This window comes from Anser cygnoides, chromosome 4 (assembly GCF_040182565.1).
Source record: "Anser cygnoides isolate HZ-2024a breed goose chromosome 4, Taihu_goose_T2T_genome, whole genome shotgun sequence".
Lineage (NCBI taxonomy): Eukaryota > Metazoa > Chordata > Aves > Anseriformes > Anatidae > Anser > Anser cygnoides.
Genome location: NC_089876.1, coordinates 15118893 through 15125023, shown reverse-complemented (window position 1 = coordinate 15125023; position 6131 = coordinate 15118893). Strand labels below are relative to the sequence as shown.

General features: G+C 38.3%; 1 long non-coding RNA gene across 1 annotated transcript; it reads right to left on the bottom strand.

The window, feature by feature from the left end:
• Nucleotides 1–225: 225 nt before the first annotated feature.
• LOC106033669 (uncharacterized) lies at nucleotides 226–5873 on the bottom strand. The gene is made up of 4 exons (XR_001205471.3): nucleotides 4668–5873; nucleotides 3154–3253; nucleotides 2412–2478; nucleotides 226–1384 (listed from the first exon to the last, which is right to left on the bottom strand). It is a non-coding gene; the product is annotated as an uncharacterized lncRNA (long non-coding RNA).
• Between the last annotated feature and the right edge of the window lie 258 nt (nucleotides 5874–6131).

The following is a 6131-nucleotide window of genomic DNA, read 5'->3' as shown; positions in this document are numbered from 1 at the left end:
CTCTGTGTACTGCTTCTCAGTATTGGGAATTGTCCAGCTGTAAATGCACATTTACACCAAGCCAAGGACTTTTCAGCTTCTCGCTCTGTCCTGCCAGCGGGCAGGCTAGGGGTGCAGCAAGAGCTGGGAGGGGACAGACCCAGGACAGCTGACCCAAATTGGCCAAAGGGGTATTCCATACCATCTGACGTCATGCTAAACAATATATAGGGGTGGCTGGCCGGGGTGGGGGCCGGCTGCTCGGGGATAGGCTGGGCATCGGTCAGCGGGTGGTGAGCGATTGCATTGTGCATCACTTGTTTCTTACACATTATTATTATTATTATTATTATTATTATTTTCCTGTCTTAATAAACTGTCTATCTCAACTCACCAGCTTCACTTTCCCGTTTCTCTCCCCCATCCCAGAGAGGGAGGGGGGAGGGTGAGCGAACGGCTGTGTGGTGTTTAGCTGCTGGCCGGGTTAAACCACAACAGTCCTTTTTGGTGCATTAGTAAAGTACAGAAGGCTCAAATTTAGGAAATGGAGCAGAGGCTGAATAAAATATTTACAAAGATCCAGGAAGGCACTGAGACCTGTATTTCTCAGATATATATGCAAGGATGCCTGCGCAGAACAGGAGAAGACAGAGGTGGAAGAAAGGACAATTATCATCTTTCTGATTTTTTTCTGAGGTCTGTGCTGTGTGTAGACTACCACGTAATCTCTCAGAGTGCCTATACTTTCTCTGTGGACTGTAGCAGAGATCCATGGAAGCTATCACCACCAACAACAACTGGTTTTGATTTAATACTCTCTCCACAATTAAGACATTTTATAAGCAGCTCTTTGTTTTCTGGGATCATCAGGTCAACTTGTAGCTTAGCTCATGAAACAAATACAGCAGCTTACTGAGCATGTTTTCATCTTTCCATTCAGTCAGAAAAGCTTCATACTTCTGATAAGAGATCCTCCTACATGGAGCACTGACAGACAATCCAATTAAACAAAAAGGGGAAAGAAAGAACATAGGGTCAGATATTTTTATTATTACTATTTCATTTAGTGCTTTATGCATATAGAAGCTTGTAGATACATGTTGGAGCAGGAAGGGTACACAGATTTCCGTCTGTCAGGTGACTGCAAACTGCTGGATGATGCAGTCATACCTCCTCTTGGTCCCTCTTTGATCTTGAATTTTGAAGGTTTTCTGCATGGTGGAACAGCTTCAGTCAGAGAGACATGCTCTCTGCCCCCTCACACGCCACTCCGTCTCCTGTAGCCAGCATCCTAGTGGCTGGGCCTCTCATCTCAGGGAGAGGTGAGGTCTGGGTTTGAGTATCTCCAGCAGGGTAGGAGGCTGGATGGAGTCTCTAAGATTCTTCACAAGTAATCCAGCTTTCACTGTAAAAGAGCATAACATATAATATCAGGCAGTTGTGGAGAAATAAAAACAACTTCAAAATAAACTTAGAAAGTAAACTAAGAAAGTAACTTCAAAATTACAGTTTTTAGTATACGCACTTCAATTTTGTCTATTTTAATCACTTTTTTTTTTTTTTTTTTAATTATGATATCCTCAAACAGTGTCCTGGAAAGCAGCCCTCTTAATTCTCAAGAAGAAGAGTTACAAATGCTACATTCCCTGCTAGTGACAGAGAAGTGGTTGTTTCTCAAGCTGCTTGGATATTACAGAATATTTCTCTGCTGAGCATTTCTGCTATTCAGAAACAGGAGGTCTTGCAGGTTAGTGCCCATGAAGGCAATTCTATCCAGCATGAAGCTGTTCTTTGGAACTAAGCTACACCACTGTGCCCAGAAATGACTCAGATGTTTCTTCCTTATACCAATACTTTGAAACTGGGCCTGAATAGTCCTGGGTCACAATACGGAGCTTCAAAACCCTGCATCTTCATTTAAATACCACCACGTTTCACATAAGGAATATGTGGCTCTTGAACAGGCAATTGATTCCCTCCACAGATACCTGCTTGAGTCTTCCCCATTTGCTGAGCCACTCTTCGCTCACTGCAGCTCGAAAACCACCGACCAAAACCTCTGTGGCTCATGTTGGTATCTGGGTCTCAACATCTTTGCCTTTCAGGTGTGGAACAGGGATATGCAGACCAGCTGAGGTATGGCATTTTTCTCCTATGTCATCCCTATGCTATACCCAGGAGGAAGAGTACAGCCTTTGTCCCAGACGAGTTGAAAAATAATTATTTACTCCTCTGAAATATGGCTCTATTTTTATTTACTAAAATAAAAAAATAAAATAATATAAAATAATAAAAATAATAAAAAAAATAAAAAAATAAAAATATTTACTTAAATTAGGAACTGAGGGTGTGACTCAAAATTTGCTCCATTCCTTGAAAAAGAAATAATGAAACAGATGTGGATGGAAAAGGTCTTTGGCCAGGAACCTCACCTGAGGAAAGCCAGTTGAGGACTCCATTTCGCACCATTCTTAAGAGGAAAGTACACTTCTTCTTTAGCTGAAAAAGTAATGATCACTCTCTGAAAATCATATATTTTATTTTCCCTGGGTAAGTCACAGACATTTTACAATGGCAATAAAGTTTTAATTTAAAGCATCAAGGATACAATCTTTCAAGAGGTAATACTTGGTTTAGTCTCTGGCAGCTCTTTGGTCCAATTCTCTTGTCTTCACTTTTCATGGTCCATTAATGAAGAGATGAAATGCAGAAGAGAAATTTGATCCATTAAATCCATACCATTAGTTCTTTTGTCCTCTTTATCAATTGTACCCAGACCCAGGTAGTGGCTGGAATTTTCCAAAACCACCTATTGCTTGTACCATGTTTCTTTCCTGTTTGGGCAGTTGCCATTTTAGTCTGTCTAACTTTTGACTACAAGATGTCTTTCATGGAGAGGAAACTTGATATGAATACTAATATTTTATTGACTCATTTTATTTCTTAAAAAAAAAAAAAAAAAAGCTATGACTTTACATAACTCTTGATCTGGAATGTATTGTTTTGTTGCCTAAAGAAACATTAATCATGAATTCAAGAAAGACAGGAACAGAAATAACAAAGATGAAACTGGAACAAAAAATGCATAAAACATTGGAAAGATGTAAATAAATTTGCCAAACATGCCTGTTATATCCGAAGAATATCAATGATTTTATAGAAATAATTGCTTACATGCTAAAGCAAAATGTTTCTGATCATGACTGTTGTGCTCTGTTTTGATAGCCCAAGATATTCCAGTGTCTGAAGCATCTGAAGCATTGAAGTCATTTTCCTTTCAAAGTAAAAAGAAATATCAGATACAGAAATAGAACTAACAATAACAGCTTTTTTGATAAAAGGAAAAAAAATAAAAAGGAAAAAAGGAAGAAAGAAAAAGAACAAGTACAAGTTTGAGTAGCTTATTTTAAGGAAAGATAATGAAACCAGATTTTCTTTTATTCTGAAAAAAAAATGCTATGAACATTTTTAGCATAAATAGATATTCATTTAAAGATCTCTTTACTTGACAAGCTATTTTCTTTGAAACATGAACCCAGAAGATTCTCAAACATTTCAGTATCTGAGATCCTAAATGGCAATAACTTTTGCTTGGTGGCAATATCTCTGTGATAGCAATTTTGTTATTTATAATACTGTGTGAGTTTCTAAATGCTTATCACCTTAGAATGAAAGTTATTTAACAATATTATGAACAGGCAAAAATTATTTTCCAGCTACAACAGGTGAAACTAAAACAGAAATGGTCATGCCAAAGCTCTATTTTGGATGCTCAATTTGAATTCTTCCAAGCTAAGCACAGAAAAGACAGAAGCATCTGAAATTAATGGGCCTGTGTTAAAAGCTTAATTAAGGACACTCTGAGGAGAAAACTACAAAAACATAGATGAATTCACTTGGTGCAGCACCATTGCCCATTTGAGGCTGCCTCCCTCCTCTCACCATGGAGCACTGGGAGGGTCAGCCATGAGTAGCGCTCATCCTTCTTCACTGCAGCTGTTACAAGGCTGATAGAAATGTTTCCATCCATATAAAATCTGGCCACTTGAGCATTTTCCCTCTCAGCACATGGAGGTATCACTCCAAGGTTGTAAACGGGGGACATGCTTCTTCTGCCCTTCTGGGACAGAAGGTGCTGGGTGTAGGGCTGGGAGAAGCAGGACAGCACACCTTGCAGGCTTGTGGCATCCGGCCACAGTGGCATCCCCCTATGCAAGAGCCACTATGGATGTGTGCAGGTCAAGAAAGGGAAGGGATGTGAGAACAACAGCTGGCTGCTCTTCTGTGTTTAAAAAGGGGAAGGAGCTTCAGCACCCTGTGGTCATGTCAGCCTGAGAGGAGGGGCTTGTCACTTAAATCTAGGGGGTCTGGCACTGTTACCCAGCATGGAGTTCAGAAAATGTACACCAGACAAAATATGTTTCCAATGTTAAGGAAAAGAAAGAGAAAAGGATTACAAGAGCAGTGGAAATACTATACAAATGATTTATCTATTCTCTACCTGTCTCGCTTGTAGAGGATTTGGATGGATTTTAGCTACAGGGAGTCAACTATTCTGACTGTGTATACAGTAACGACTGCACAAATAAGCATAGTCTCCATTCAGATAATACAATCAACCTCTTATTTCCTTATATTACTCAGCAGCACCAGAGGTGCATGTTGTCTCAGTTTGCTGCACTGCCTACCTGTTCCTATGCTTCATCCAACACTCTTCCTCTGTAGGAAAATGAGCCCACAGTTGTCTTCGGCATATGGATTTTCTCCTTCTTAGGGGCTGCTAACATCTCATCAGTCAAGGCATGATGCCAACGAAAAAGCAATATATATTTTTTTTCTGAAGCCAAGGGTAAAAAAAAAGACCAGCAGCAGTGAAACTTAAATTATGCATTTTACTCAGTTTATTAACTGCTAAATTTCATTGTAAAGAAGCTTCTAGAGTGTATCACTGTTTCTCTGTCTTTTCTTTCCACTCCACAGAGAAAGGAGTAACTTGCATCCTATCTAGTATGGTACTAACCTGTAAAAAAACACAAAGAGTACATTTAACAGAAAGGAGAAAAAAAGTACAAAATAAACATATAATTATTTTCTTTGTCTCTCAGAATACATACAAACACACATACAAACACATACTCAGAGTTTTCAATGCTGATTTACTAAAACAAATCTTCAGACCCCCAGCAAGAAACAGCCAGTCACTTATTAGTAAGGATCCCAATGGATATTGCAGTCTGACTACTTGTGCTTTTGAGATGTAAATATCAAAATCGTTTTTTGAAGAAGTAAAATGTAAAAGCAGTTAAAGTTCAGGATTCCATTTTATCCTCTTCTTTTGATAAATGCATTTACATTTTAATTTTCAGTGTTTTCAATTTTCATCACTGAAAGGCTGTATTTCTGGATAAAAAGCACAATAATAAAATGTTCTCCAGTCCATAATTTTCTTGTAATTCACAGAAATGATCTGAGGGCATACAGCTCACGACAATATGTATTATAGTGTTCAGAGCAGAGAACTCAATTGTTAGGGCTGCAATTTCAAACATATGTATATTAATGAACTGGTTTTGGCTTCATTAGAAATTCCTATAGAGTTTTTTGCTGACATAGAATCATCTCTGCTATAATCTTACAAATCTGCAAAGATTGTCAGAACTGTGCATGTTATTTCATTTATTCGATCAATATATGTGTGTCAATGCCAATTACCCTGCAGAAATCCATATAATAGTCGTATTTTTTTAGGCCCATATGGCATCATAGATTATGAAAGGAACAGAACAATGCAACATGCCACGTCTTACATTATATGGCTTTATTTATATGAGGAACATGCTATAAATCCTTTTCTGCTTTTGTTGAAATCAGTTCCCTTCCTGTGCTTGAAATGATAAAGCAGAATTGTCTAATGTTAAAAAAAAAAAAAAATCTGAACAAACACTGGAAACATTATTGGTCTTTACCCATAACATGGGATAGATTTTACCTGCGCGCTTTAATCACTCTGGCTACTAGAAGGAAAATGAAGAAAAAATTATTGCAACTTGCCAAACTGACAACAGCACCTACAGCTAACAACTGTTCAGTGCGGTACCCATTATAAAATGTAAGATTGGTGTGCTGGGCTACAAAAACATACAGACTCTATT